The sequence below is a fragment of the Dipodomys ordii genome, unplaced genomic scaffold (assembly GCF_000151885.1).
Source record: "Dipodomys ordii isolate 6190 unplaced genomic scaffold, Dord_2.0 Scaffold29, whole genome shotgun sequence".
Classification (NCBI taxonomy): domain Eukaryota; kingdom Metazoa; phylum Chordata; class Mammalia; order Rodentia; family Heteromyidae; genus Dipodomys; species Dipodomys ordii.
In genome coordinates this window covers 7,541,002-7,556,534 of record NW_012267245.1, presented here as the reverse complement: position 1 = coordinate 7,556,534, position 15,533 = coordinate 7,541,002, and positions in this window count along the sequence as shown.

Genomic DNA, 15,533 nt, shown 5'->3' with positions numbered 1-15,533 from the left:
AAGTGCTCTACCACTGAGCCACCTTCCCAGCCCTTCGGCGCCATTTCTAAAGATGGCCTTTCTTGAACGTATGGGCCGTGGTTGCATCCTTCCATTCTGCCCCCCTGACTGCCTTCTGTCCTTTTCAACCTCCAGTATGTTTATGTCTAAAGAGGGGTGAGGAGCAGCGAGGGTTCTTGTCACAGACTATGTCAAAGGGGGTTATACCGCTGTTGCTCTCCTGTAGGTTGGAAGTGTTTTAATGTGAGGTCGTGATGTTTTGTTGTATTTTCACTCCTAAATTTAGACGTGTTAAAAGCCTGTGTTGCAGAGTGAGCATCTGAGGAAGTGTTCTCATGTTAGGAAATGAATGTAGACGTGTTAAAGTGACTAACATTTCCACAGAGCAAAAAGGGTGGTGGTGGGGGCGGGGAGGCTGCTGTGGCATAGTAAAGTGTGTGTGCACGTGTGTGTGCGCACACGCACGTGCATCTGGCGAAGCATTCAGACTGAACTGGAAATAACACAGGGTGCCTGTGGGATTAAACTGGACGTGGAGTTGAAATGCCAAGGCCGCCTCCGCCCTACATTTCTACACGTGTGTTTTCTTGGCTGCTCCGAACGTTTGCCTATTTTTGAAGGCCTTTCAGGGAATTCTAGTGCTGAGTAACTGATAAACACGAGCAAGAGTCATCCAAAGGGTGGGCGACTCACGGTTTCTCAGCCTTGTTGGAAACAGAATGTGAGGTTTGCACAACAAGGGGAGGGTGGGGTGGACAGTTGGTTTCCATGGAGCATGGCCGTGCCGTGTCAGGGGCAGGCCTCACACACGCTCCCGACGAGCACTTCCTGTCCACTGGCAGGGCCTCGTGGACCGCTAAGTGCTGTCATTGGAAGTCCCCAATTGATTTTCATGATTTCACAGAATGAGTCACCCACAAGCTTAATGAAATCTGTGTATATCAAGCTTCTCTGTTGTGGAGCTCTACTATGAGTTAATAAGTTACTGAATAGGTTTTTTTCCACTCTGGGAGAGCGAAAATAATAGAGCCACGTTTTTGCGCAGCTCCCGTTTCCCCCGAGAAGATTCTCAAGGCTGAGGCAGGCACAGAAGGCACTTGACTGATATTATCCTGTTGGCTGAGATAAGGGAAAGAGCTATGCTCTCATTTTCTTGTGTGTGGAATTCAACTTACTCTGTATTCGTGATCCCGAGTCATTCAGCCATGTGCAGCCTCCTAGAACAGAAGCTTCCTGTTTCTGTCAAGGATTGTAGGTCCGATCAGAGAGACGGGATCTCTCAGTCAGCCAGCCCACATGTATTTATTTATTTGAGGTATAGGGTCAAGAATGTGCAAACAGCTCTCATTTGAAGGGCACATAATTACATTTTTGAAAAGTCTTTGTATATAAAGATACAGGTTGAGATGAGGCCCAATTGAATGAGAAATAGGCTTACTTTAAATAAGGTTTGCATGCCCACAGAACCAAATACCCTAGATCAGTCACTTGAATTTCCAAACGTGTCATTGAGTAGAGCCTTTGGAGCTGATCAGAAAATGAACCGTCGTGATTTGGAGGTTTTTGTTTTTTTTTTTTTTTAACTTCGATAGATTTTCCCCTTGCCTTTCATTATGCACCCTTACGTTTGTTTGTTTTTTAAAATGAAAACACCTGGGGATTATTTTCTACTTATTACACAAAAATTATTCTTACTTTTGAATAATTAGAAGTAAATTATCTACCAGCTTTTAAGAATAAGGACGTGTGTTGTCCTCCTTTTCAAAGGAAAATATTACTGTGTCATTATCATACTTTCTTACTAATCTCAGGTGGCTTCTCGGTGCTGCTTTGATTTGAGAGTTTTCTTTTTTTTTGAGATATTAATGTCTATTATTTTTATCATTTATATTTACTATATTTACATATTTATATATTATACTTATATTCCACTAATTTCAGTGTGCATTGTTTTTGGTTTCAATCAATTTAAAATTTCATTGAGGTGGTCTGAAATCAGTCATGGTCTAACTTCTTTTCACTGAATATTTCTTTTTTTTTTTTTTTTTTGGGTCCAGTCATGGGGCTTGAACTCTGGGCCTGGGCGCTGTCCCTCAGCTCTTCAGCTAAAGGCTAGCGTTCTACCACTTGAGCCACAGCGCCACTTCCTGCTTTTTTCTTTTTTTGCTTATGTGGTGCTGAGGAATCGAACCCAGGGCCTCAGGCTTGCAAGGCAAGCGCTCTACCACTGAGCCACCTTCCCAGCCCCTGAATATTTCTTTTTTTAAATAAAAAAAAATCTTTAAGTAGTTGCACAAAGAAGTTCCCATTCTACAAAACAGTGTATGAGTACAAAGTGTATGACCGCATTGTCACCCATCTCTGCTAACCTATCCCTTCTCTCACTTTTTTTCTTTAATTGAGATTAGGTGATTACATAAATTTCACATATTTCGCGGCATTGTGGAATAGTGATACTTAGAGTCACAAACACATTTTAACTTTCACAAGGCAAAGTGTCATTATCATGGTCTATACAGTTTGTGAATTCTATGATCTTTGACAAGTTACTTTTTCCACATCAGGTGACGTTTACATTTCTTTCCTTTTGCTTAGAGTAGGCCGTTCCCACTTACTCTGTTCCTCTTCCTGGCTTCCCTCTGTTGTGAGCATATATCTACCATATCTATGGTCATTTAGCAATGCTATGACAAAATGGGCACCCTTACATTTGATCTCAGAGATACTGTGCATGAAATTTCTCTGTAGAGTGATTTACTGGCTAGAACATCTTGAATATTGTAATATTCAAGCATTTACAATAGAACCTGAGGTTCTAAAACAGCGAAGGGAGTTTTGAATAGTGAATGGGATGGGGGAGGGTGGCAGTTAACTACGTAAGGCATACTGTGGCTGTAGCTTCGTTTTTACTGTTCGTTGCTGGTGTTATCTCATGAGCATGACTGATGAAGGTGTTCCTCCCTGGGTTTATTTAGCCTTCCTGACACTTTGAAAGCAGGAGCTTGGAAATACATCCATCAATTTCATGGAGCTGGCTTTCGTGTGGTATGGAAGTAATTGGATGTCTGGTTTTTAGTAGTATTCTTAGTTTTATCTTGAGCGCCCCTAAGGTTTATGTAATACTCAGGTGTCAGTCAATTACCCAAGAGAAAAACAAGTCAGTGTGACTAGTCTACTTGAACCAGGCATTTGGTTAACGGGTCTGTCTCCATTCACCGAAGCATTCCTTCTCTAATTGGCTGCTGGCTCTTGTCTTACTGACCCTTGCTAATTGTGTTGCATGGTCTGTCATTCCTAATCTGGAGCAAGGAGGAGGCGCACATAAATATCAACGGCTGGTGCGGTTACGTGGGCTCTGTTTATCGTTAGGTTACTGAAGGTTCACAGTGTGTGTGTGTATGGGAGCCAGACCGGTGACTTGTTTGCCTTCAAGCTTTTCAGAGTTCAAATGACAAGACAGCACAAAGTATGCAGCCAATACCAGCATGGATATTTGCAAACCAAATTTTGACTTTGCCTTCCCACTCTTTCATTTTTCATATTATATACTTACAAAGGGGAAATCCTGTTCTATGAAGAAGTGGACATAATTGGGTTGTTTTTTCTGGCAGAGGATCAGATACTACTGCTTTGTTTTCTCCCAGTAACTATATATTTAGGAGTTTGCTTAAAGCAGTAACTTAGGATCTAATCCTTTAGTTAGAATAAACTATTGATACAACCTCTTATCACTGTGTTTGGTGTTGTTTGTTGAGTATCATTCAGGTTTCTAAATCCATTCCCAAATCTTGGTAATCTTTTTGGGTTAAGTCATATGAGATTGCTGCCACAATAATAATGGTTTGCTATCACTTTTCTGAACTATCTGGTGAGTTAGTTCCAGGAATTGCCTGGAATGAACTTGTGTTGAATAAGCTTTTCAAGGTGGGATGTGACCTGACACTCCTTATCCGCCGCTCTGTAGCCTACAGTGAAACTTAAGTGTCGTATTTCTAGACAAGTGATGCATTTAGATGTGTCACAAGTGTATGAACATTGCAGTGCAGGGTGTCGAGTTAAGAGCACACACGGACAGCCATTCTGTCTCTCCTGGGTTCCTTGGAGTTTATTATAATCGTATCTGAGTCTAAAGAGCTTCATGTGTTACATCTTCCCAGTAACTGCCTCTGTTCTTACTGAGTAAAACCATGTGCAGGTTCTGGAACATTCTGCTAGGACCTTTGCCCCTTCTACACCCTCATGGTTTCCTCTCCTTATTAGCAGATGCATTTTCTTTCCTGTGGAGAATTCTTCCTTTGTGCCACCGCCTATTCAAGCTTACAGCAGATAGTCTCTCCCGCAGGACTGTGAGCTCAGTAAATGTTGAATGAGGTCATCTCTTTTACCCCAAGTGTGTTAGGTTAGCTAAGATTTCTGTATGCTAAATCACCTACACTTATGACTTTTCACAGCGCTGGCTTTTCTGGATAAGTTTTTTCTGTAGTCTCACTTGAGCTCTCTGATGGCTATAACCAGCTACAATGTCGTTGGGGCTGGATGGACAAACATGATTTCACTCACATGCCCACACAATGGTGGGAAAACCCACATAGAATAAGGAGCTTGTAGAGTTCCTGCTGCCCCGTGCTGATGCTCCCAGGTCGCTTTGGCCCGGCTTGGGTTTTGAGGGTAAGGGATCGTGCAAAGGCTGTATCAGGACTCACGGCTCATTGAGGGCCAGTGACGGTCTTGGGAGGCCATTAATCCAGCACAGGTACTTACTTACTTGTGCTGGATTTAGCGCTTAGACGGCCATTAAAGAACTTGCATTCAAAAGTCCTTTTCATTATTTTTTTTTCACATAGTGTTCCACATTTCTCCTGCCTTTTTAAATACACATTTCTATTGCACACAGGGAAATCTATTATCTCTCCTGAGAGTCCCGGTGAGGTGTTGATCAAAAAGCTGGAGAATGTATTCGTTTATACTCCACCTGTTCTAAAAAAGTTTCCACCTCATCTTGGAACTAGAGGACAAAGGGTACTTTGGAAACTTAAACTGCACAACTTACAGCATGCAATAGGTGTTGCCTCCCAGGTCAGATCTGTGCTTCTCAAAGGTACAGACGTCTTCAAAAGAAATATATTGTTTCTCAAATTCCAATTTTAAAAAGATAAAAGCAACCCACATCCCCAGCAATCTGTGCCCGCAAGGGTTCAGGGAAAAGGGCACTCTTACAAGCAGTAGGAATGGAATTGTAGCAACTATTCTGTAAAGCAATCTGACAGTGTGCGCTGAGACCTTAAAAAGTTCATATTGAGTCAAGCCCAACAATTCCACTTCTAGAAAATCATTTTAGAGAATAACCAGAGATTATTATGTAGAATAAATGGAAAACTGCCGACCGGGCAGTGATGAAATTATGAAGCAGTTCTATAATGGAATATTGTGGAAACCATAGGAGGTGTTCGGCAGGATGAAATTATAATGACCTGGAAAATTGCTCACAATGTAAGGTGTGATCTGAAGGATGAATAAACTTCTCCAGAACTGTTGTGTGTGTGTGTGTGTGTGTGTGTGTGTGTGTGCATACAGCAGCCAACAGCTGTGCAAAGCTCATCCTTTGACACTGGACTCAGTTGGAAAGGAGAAAGAGATGGCTGCTCCCTTCACTTGCTTACATGAGTGGGAAAGCACTGATACTGAGGGGGTTGGCTAGCTAGATTTATACTGCAGGACAAAAAAGAGACTGTAGACAGATGTAACAGTGTATGCCTCATTAATTAGGCAGCACGGGAGACAAGAAGAGTTTCAGAGCACGGGCAGTAAGCTTTTATAGGCTAAACATGGAAGAAGAGGAGTTATCTGATTGGTTACGCTAATGTTGCCTTATTTGCACTTCTTAGGGTCAGTTGACTGCTTGTGACTGGCTGAAACCCAGCTACTTTTGACAGAAATGTACTCCTGAGTTGGATTGTAGTGTGGAAGTCTTACTATTTCGCATAACTATATAGTCACACACATACATCTATGTCTATGTATACATGTTTCTATTATGTGTACTTTATACAATCTTGGCTGTTTTCCTTCCCTTGCCAAGAGTGGGATCTTTGAAGGCAGTATTTCTTCTTCTTATTATTTTTTTGGGTCCGGTTGTGGGGCCTGAACTCTGGGCCTGGGCTCTGTCCCTCAGCTCAAGGCTCAAGGCTAGCACTCTACCACTTGAGCCACAGCGCCACTTCCGGCTTTTTTCTTTTTGCTTATGTGGTGCTGAGGAATCAAACCCAGGGCCTCACGCATGCAAGGCAAGCGCTCTGCCACGGAGCCACCTTCCCAGCCCCAAGTATTTCTTCTTTTTTGTTTGTTTGTTAATTTTTTTTTGTGTAGTTACATATTGCCATTTTTATATCCGGCTCAGTGCCTGGCATGAAGTACGCACTTAATGAACAATTACTGAATGAAAGCATATACAGTACTTCAGGATATTTAGCAGACACAATTGTACAGGCAAACAGGTCCAGATGCACATTTTGGAAGAGCCATTCTTTATGGTTACTCACACCTTACTTCATATGCAGTAACCCAGCGACCCAATCACTACAATTGTCAACTGCAGTTCCATCTTCTCATCCGATGTGCATTGCTTTTGTGAGCCCTGCTGCAGTGTTCTTAAGAGTCTAGATTTTATCTGAGAGTCTGATTTTATCCTGGCAAAACTTTCACTTGTAAGGAACGGCAGTGCTGATAGAAGCCCACATAGCCATGGGAAGAAATCTACCTAGCCTAAGCCCAAATAAAACTTAAGTTTATTCCAAGGACATTGCTCTTTCATGAAAAAAAGTATGCAGAATGAACGCACCAGGGGCCGAAGACAGCACTGGTACCAGCATTTTCTTCCCTCTGCAAAGCAGATTGAAACAGATGGGGAAGAAAGGTAAATACCTGTGACCCCTTTTAAATAGGCCTCCGCTGAAGTCATTGGGAGTGAAATGAGGCCTGCAGCAAAGAGCCTCGGGGGAGACCCCCCTGCGCTCCCCTCATCCAGCAGGATTGCCTTCCACCCCAGCAGGAAAGCAGGTGATACGTCTAGCTGCCAACAGCGATCCCCACGTATGGCAAGAAGATTTCTCAGATTTCGTTTGCATGAAACTGCTGAATGACGTTTTCCTGCTGAGGGCCTGCCCAGACTGCTGGGAGTGTGGGCAGCGTGGTGAAGTCGGCTCTACCAGGCGGTGCTCTGGGATTCCCTAGGCACTTCATGCTCATTCCAAAAGGAACACGGAAGAGTCTGAGCACCCTGCTGTCCAAGCCGAGCCAGCCCGGGCCGATCCCAGGGAGATGAGGTTGGTCTTGTGGCTAACTCCCAGGACTCCAAGACTGGCTCTAGGATGTCACTTGGGGTGACTCAGGTTTGAAGATGTCAACCTACTGTATGGCCAATTCATAATAATCCTTCATGCTAGACTCACATTGGTGGGTGTAGAGCACATGTGACGTATGTTTGTTTTACACACATTATTTTTCTTTGGTGTTTGATTTCTAATCATTTCTTCAACAACTTTTATGTCTTTTTGGGTGTAGTTAAGTGTTATAGAGACCACATGTAGTGCTGCCTTTGAGAATGATTGCTAAGAAGAGTGGATAACTTTTTTCAAACCCAATTAACACATTAAAAAAAAAATAGTTGTACAAGCCGGGCACTGGTGGCTCGTGTCTGTAATCCTGGTTACTCAGGAGGCTGAGATCTGAGATTCATGGTTCAAAGCCAGCCTGGGCAAGGAAAGTCCATGAGACGTTTCAATTAATCACAGAAAAAAGCTGGACATAGTGCTGTGGCTCAAGTGGTAGAACACTAGCCTTCAGCATAAAGGAGCTCAGGGACAGTGACCAGTCCCAGAGTTCAAGCCCCAGGACCGGCAAAAAAAAAAAAAAAAGTTATGTGTACAAAGGAATTTCAATTCAACATGTCTGTTGATAAATCCATGTCACCCCTCTCTCTCTCCCCCTCTCCCCCACCCTTCCATCCCCTCAGGTTACCTGATTCCGTTGTCACATGTGTGTGTTGAATATTCTGACTTTCTACATTCATCTGCCTCCCCTTCTCTTTGACCTCACTACCCACCAACAAAACATGTTTCAGCTTTCGGGTATTCATTTTCTTAAGCTGTAAGTTAGTTGTGCAACACAGTTACACCGTTGAAATTCTCCACTGTGTATACCATACTTTATCCAGTTTGTTTGTGTATAACTCTACATGACCTGGTATAAGAAGGCTGTTAGTTGGTGCCTGAATTTGATCTCGGGGTTCTGTACTTGTTGGGTGGGTGCTCTAGCAAATGAGCCACACCTCTAGCTCAAACCCAGTTTTCTTTTGGATACATTTTTATTGTAGAGAGAATATTACATAGTAGAGTTCAGTGAAAAAGTTAAGGAAGTTTTAAGAAAAAAGGAAAACATTTAGCTAAAAGAAGGTTAAGGAAAACCTAGTGAGAAAAAGGAACTCCTATTTTGGGGGTTTTAGAAACACAAAAAAATGGTCCACTATACTCTCGGTTGCCACTGCAAAATAAAACAGAAGGCTTATGTCCAGGAAGAAGTCGTTAACTCCTGGAGTTTAATGTTAAGAGGAAAACAGAATCTAGAGATGCAAGTGGAAAGTATCAACTGAGAAATACTTAGAGACAGTAGCATTTTTACTCATTTGAAGTCATTGCAGGCTGTGACAGGCTGCAGTTATTAGCAGACAACCAACCCACGCTGGTCTAAGCAAAGGGGGAGTTTTATGGCTGTGGAGGGGTCAGGTGGAGTCACGAGGCTCCCGCATCCCTACAGTTCTCCTCTCTTCCTCCTCCGGATGAAAGTCTCCATGGCCAGAAGTGTTGTCCAGTGGCCTCTCCCTCTCCCAGCCTCCTCCTGCACAGTCTTGTATGATTTGTAGGATGTTCACCGCGATGCGAGGAAATGCTCTGCTCTCACTCACTTCTGCCTGGTCGTTATTCTTGCCTAGGTGAGGTGGAGCCCTGGCCATCTGTGGACTAAAAGAACAGAAACGGCATCGTGGGAGTTGGAAAGACAGCAATCACTGCCTGCCACCTGCACTAGGATTTTTCCTCAGGACATCGTTCTCCTTTTCGAAGGATACAAACATAAGATGCAGCTCATGAAGGTCTGTGAGGCGCACTTGGAGGTAAGCATTTCTGACTTACTTAATCTCGGCTTTGGCTGAGCCGTACTGTGAGAGTGGCACGCGTGACTTTCCTCCGATGTGACCACGGTCGTTAGGCTTTCTGCATACGTTTATGGCTCTTTTCTGAAAATGTTTCCTTCTTATAACTTAGAGAGATTCCCGAGTCTTACCTGTTCCTAGTAAGAAAGCCCGGAGTGGTTTACCCATAATTCAAGTGTTGAATGCACTGACTTTGGAGCGTTTGGTTTGGTTTCCCAGGTGCCTTTCCCTGCTACTTGTTTTCTGGGATCTAGATATGAAAATAGGAGGAGGGAGACCAGGCCCTTACAATTGGAACCAAGAAAAGCATCTAACCTTTGGTGTTAAGAATCTCAGGTACAACAAGTTAGTCGTAGCAAATTCATGTTTTGTGAAGGAACAAGAGATTCTCTTTCAATTACCCTGTTAAGAATAGTTATTTTTTTAAAATCTTTTACCGTTATTATAAACGTGATACACAGAGGGGTTACAGTTAAGTATTTTTTTTTTTAATGATTGAAAAAAAATTCGCTGACGGAATGCACGTACAGAGTTGTGAACTACGGCAGCAATGGGTGCTGGCCCCCAGCAGAACTCAGGTGTGTTTGAGGGTGCTGTGCTGGGACCATCATCTTCTGTCGACCTCCTCTTCCTTGGTCTTCATCGTCTGCCAGTCCTTGCCAGGGGTTCCTGGCCCACCCTGCAGCCTGGACTGCTTCCTGTCTTCTCCTTTTGCAGAGGTCCCCTGGCTCCCGAGAGCGCCCCCCACACCCCCTGTCCTCCTTTGTCTTACCTGTCATGTAAAGTCACATAAAGCAAGCAAAGTAGATTCCTAACCTTGCAGCCGGGGACCCTGGTGTGGCGAGCTGCCTGTACTGGAAAGTGTAAGCCATCGGTGGAACCAAGCCCCATCGACGTATTAATACGTGGAAATGGTTTACTACATTGTTGTTCTCCTCCAAGGACGCAGGCATTGTGGTAAGAAACACTGAATGCCGACTTACATTCAAGTGGCAGATTATCCTACGGTGGAGTTTAAACCAATCTAAGGTTGGTAGTTAGAGGAACAGTACAGCCTTCTGTATGTCCTCCAGGATGTGCTGGTCTTTCTCTGTGTCTTGCTCTGGGGAATTATTGGAAATGTCCTCTGAAGCCAGAGTGGGTGGATATGGATTTCCCGCCGTGTTCCCGAGGGGCTCCATCCAGGACTTACCTGTGCCTGGCCTTCACCACGAGCGGCTGGTCCATGACCCTGTCTATTGGCCTGCTCTGATCTGTCCTTCTGACCACCTCCAGCGCCTGGCCATCCTGGAGCCACATGCTTCCAGTTGGCCTTGAGCCAGAGCTGCCCGTCTACCATGTGGATTAGCTTTGTTAATGCGAGTGTAACACACGTAATGTTTATGTAGTCGCACTGGAGTTTGAACTCAGGGCCTTACGCCCGCTTGGCAGGCTTGTCTAGTGCACCACTTGTCTAGTGCTTTTGCGTTTTAGGTTTTTAATTTTTCTTCCGATAAGGTCATTTTTCTATCTTGGTTATCCTCAGACCGTGATCTGTCCGCCTTAGGCTTCCCTCGTAGATAGGATGACAGGCGCTCATCACCAGGGCTAGCTTACTGATTGCAGTAAGGTCTCATTAACGTTGTGCTTGATCTGGCATCAAGCCATGCTTGTCCTGACCCCCGACTCCCAAGTACTTGGGCTTACAGGTGTGTGTCGCCAATAACTTCATCAATACTCACTTCCCCTTGGATTTCAGGATTCCTACCTTTGCTGCCCCTTCTCTCTAGTTATGAATTTCTCTCTTAGCCACTTGTGTTGCCTATCTTAACCTGTGGACATTGTACAAAATGATGGAGCTGTAAGACGGAATCTGGTAGATGAATGAGGATAACACAAAGCCTGTGTAGCCAAGGGAGATTCACGGTTTGGGCCTTGGCCACCACCACGCGATGCCCCACCACAGTGTTCCTTGATGGTCTGGGAAGCTGGCCCAGCCACAGACCAGCCCCCCGTGCCTCTCCCCACACCCTTCATCGCTGAGACGGGACTCTATCCCTCTCCCTCCCAGGACAGGATTACCAGCGTCTCCGTCATCCTGGGCATTCTCTTACAGGAAAATCCACTTTGCTCACGTCATCCTGAAATGTTAGTGTCCAAAAAGAGCAAGCAGAGAGGCATCACGAGATTTCACAGAAGGGTCTCATCATCGGCCTGCATTTCTCCATCCTACAGATACCGTGAGAGACTTGAACGAACGCTTCCCTGAAGTCAGGATTTCCCTGTGTCAGAAGGGAATGAGGCTGTTTAACATAAAGGAAATAATGCGAGTGCAACGGGACCTTTACGCATTCTAACACTTGAAGTTCTAATGTGTAAAGCATTTGAGGTATAATGTGGAAAAGATCCATTTTTGTTTGTTTTGGTCTGGAGTTGATTGGGATTGCACATAAGGCTTGGGTTTGGTAGATAAGTGATCTGAGTCCTTTTGCTTTTAGTTTGTTCTCCAGACAGAGTTTCATGCCTTTGTCCTGGCTAGCCTCGGAACATGATCAGTCTTCCTCCTCCTCCTCCTCAGTACGAGATTACAGGCATGCACCACCACACCTAGCCCCCAAAGAATTCTTTACTCTCATAAATGCCTTCAGTCTCTTATTTTATTTGGTAGCAAAAACAAAACAAAAGAACACCTGACAGTTCTTGATAGTTTGGTAACATGGGCCTTATCTATTTTGAAAGTCTCTGTTGGAGTTAATTTGTGTCTTCGGGATGAATATTTATGCAAATTCAAGATACAGATGTCTTAGCAGAAGAGGACCTTTCTTTAAGAGATCTGTCCTTCGCTCTCCTTACGATGCCATGTGTATACCAGCAAGGGCAGCCTGGAGCAGGTGAGCTTAGGGTGGCTGTCCTTGTCTGGGCTTGGCACTGTTTGCCGTGTGCGTGTGTGTGTGTGTGTGTGTGTGTGTGTGTGTGTGTGTGTGTGTGTGTTTCCTTGTGGAGGTGTTGGTTATTGTAGTTCATGTCTGCTGGTGGAGCTGCATCATGAATCGAGGTGAAACATTACATGCTTGCCTCAGTGGGATCCAGGCAAAAAGTGAAAGACGGGCCACGGGTGGTATTGGTGTGCAGCTGCCAGGGGCTAGCCCGTCTGTGGCCGCAGGAGCATGGGGCAGAGTGGGCAGAACTGGGTTGATTGCTGCCCATGCTCTTTAAAACCTTTCTGAACCCGTGTGGTCATCAACAGAAGGGGCAATAAACGTCCACCTGATGCAAGCAAAGCGCGTCTGCCAAAATGTCAGAGCAGTAATTATAAATCATAATGTCTTCTAAACACAGCACTCATTCTTTAACCTTCCAAAGAGACAGCAGTTTCCTTCTAATGTCAGTGGTTGGGTTCATAATGGATGGGACTTCCCCAGGCAGCCATTTTTCCTTGAGACAATGTCTTGTCTCCTCAGAGGGATGCACTTCTCCTCTTCCTGACGGAGCGGGCGGATCCCTCCCTCTGGGATCCAGGGGCCGGTCCTGGTCCTGTGTCCTGCCATCATTCATCCCGGTCCCGTGTCACACCCTCCTCACTGTGGCCAGAGAGAGCGGGCAGGGCCTCCCTGGTGGCTGTGGATGTCAGCCCTGGGGGTGTACAAGGTAGACCGGGGAAAGGCCTCTGGTATTTCTTACTGTTCAGGAAGTCAAGTGTTTTTCATATCATAAGCAAGAGGATTTACTACAGGGAGACCAGGCCCAGAGTGCTCTCAAGAGAAAGACAGCTAAACTCCCCCCCATCCCTCGTGGATTTCCTGTTGGAAATCCATGTCCCCTCCCTGTCACGCTGGTTTTCCTCAGCAGGACCTCTCTGCTACGCCCTACTCTCTTCTCTCTCCTGGGTGTGACCGGCCCTGAGGCAGGAAAAGCAGAAAGGTTCCACACCATGACTTACCTCTCATCTTCTCCAGCCACCTCCCCTTGCCTGGATGTCCTTGGCGAGAAGCAGTGATGGAGCGAGAAAGCCAGCTGTGCGGTCCCACCTCCGGCTGATGGGGCCAGAAGGGCTCTGGTCCTTCTCACAAGGCCCAATGGTGATCCCAAACGACCAGAGGCTGGCTTCGAAGCCCGTCCAGTGGAAACTCCATCTGGGCTCCCTGTTACCTGCAAACATCTCCAGACACCTGGGTGGGTCTCGTTCTTTGGAGGTCCATGATCTGCAATACCCCCTGTGCTCTGGAAGGCGAGGTCTGTGTCCTGGGCACGCAGTAGATCCGATGGCCAGTAGGTGGTGCCAGGAGTATTTATAAAGTGCTACGAGGTGCGGCACTGCCTTCTTCCAGCTGTGTGAAAGTGAAGACTGTTTTGTTACCACCATTTTATACAGACCTGTTTGTACACGTGTATGTGTGTGTGTGTGTTTACATGCTTTTATCCATCACACTTTACTTTGCTGCCGTGTTAGCGTTAGCAGTGTTACTCACCATGAATCAGAAGGCTGGAAGGTTTTGTTTGTTGATATTTTCGTCATGTATTGATGGCGCTTTTTCCTCATTGGGGCTTTAAGGGAAAAAAAAAGCCCCCCAGAGATCTTGTGTGTGGAGCATCCTTTTCTCTGCTTCCTGCGTGGCTTGTGACAGCTGTGGAAGCTGAGACACGAGGCTGGTATTGTTCCTCCTGTGCGGCCTTTTCCTTGTCAGAGTGTTTTCATGCTCTTTGTATAGATTCGATGTAAAAGGAGTCAAGTTATCGCTGCCTTTACCTGACCAGTGGATTGCTTCACGAGTCAGCGACGCTGTCCATGTGGCTCTAATACTTAAGTCTTACCCAAAAGGAACTTGACAGCTATCAGGCTGCTTGGGAGGACTCAGCGAGGAGTCTCTGCCTGTGCCATTTTGTTCAGAAGAAGAACTTCTAAAGAAAGTGGTTGGGAGTGACCCTAATAATGGAGAGGGAGGCCAGTCATCCTCCCGTGGCCGGCGGCTTCCTGAAACCAGGGGCTGCTCGTCACAGACGATGCAGTCGATGTTTCAGAGAGTCACAGCTGTGGCTCCCGGACTCCGCGGTGGCGGTGGGACGGCAGCCATAGGCCGTGGGCTCATGAACGGGCACATACACGTGCACTGCTGTGTGCCGCGTTCGTAACCCAGCAAAACCTTCTGGTGGCGTTGTCTTTGGTTAACAGACATCCTCCAAAGTAAGGCTCGGCACAACACCTTCTGTGGGCCAGATCTGGAACGCCCCTGTGTTGTGAGGCTCACGGCCTGCCCACCGTCACTTGGAGAGCTTGCTTAGAGTCCCCGCAGGGCAGCGTATGCCCTTGACGGAAGACCGGTCCTCTTCTACCCAGTAGTGAGGGAGGGAGGGGCGCCCGCCTGGCCGGCCAGACCGGCCGGTCAGCCCTGGCGGGGGTGGGGTGGCAGGTGTCACAGCCAGACGGCCCTCACGTCCTCATGGTCACTTTGTAGGGACGCAGCTGGGCCTGGTGCTGGAGACACAGGACCTGCAGGACCAAGCCCCATCCGGGCCTCCCTTTAGAGCAGTTCTCTCCTGCAGCGGGCTGCACCGCCTTTCCCTTCCCTTTCCTTTCTTGAAAAGCCCGTTTGGAGCAGACAGCCCAATCCCCACGGGGGTGGGGGCGGGAGGGGTGCATGGACAGAGGAGCCCTCTGCGGAGCACCTCCCCTGGGGAGACCGGGAGGAGAGGCAGGCTCTCTTTCTGTCGTGGCCCCCGTAGGAAGGGAGAATAAGAAGCGGAGGCTGTGGGTTCTGCTTCCCAACTCTCTTCTCACAAAGAAGGGTTTGTAGGGATGCCAGGGGAGAGGAACCCTCCCACACTCTCAGATGCACATCCTTACGCCCTAGGGTGTGGCCACAGCCCAGATGAGCGTGAGCATTCAAGTGCTTTCACCCCAGCGGTGGACTTCCCGGGTTACGGAGTAGGCGTGCCGGCAGCCCAGGCCTCCACTGACCTCATAGGAGAGCAGAAACGGCTGAGGCCGTGGCTGCCCTGCACTTTGATGGCGGCCGTTTAGGAGTAGTGCCCGCTCTCAGCACTGGGTCTGTGTCCGTCTGTAGCAGGGGCAGGGCAGGGCGGGGCGGGGCGGGGCGGGGCGGGGCACCTCTGCACCTCTGAACCATCCACATCGGGTTCTAAGGAGGTGGGGAGGAGTGTGGCTTCTGGTTTGGAATCTCTAGCACAGTTCTGGGTGATGGTGATGCCAACTGGCCCTGATTGAGTTGCCCTCTTTTCGGAGCCATTTCTTTTTCTTTTTCTTTTTTTTTTTTTGGGTCCGGTCGTGGGGCCTGAACTCTGGACCTGGGCGCTGTCCCTCAGCTCTTCAGCTCAAGGCTAGCGCTCTACC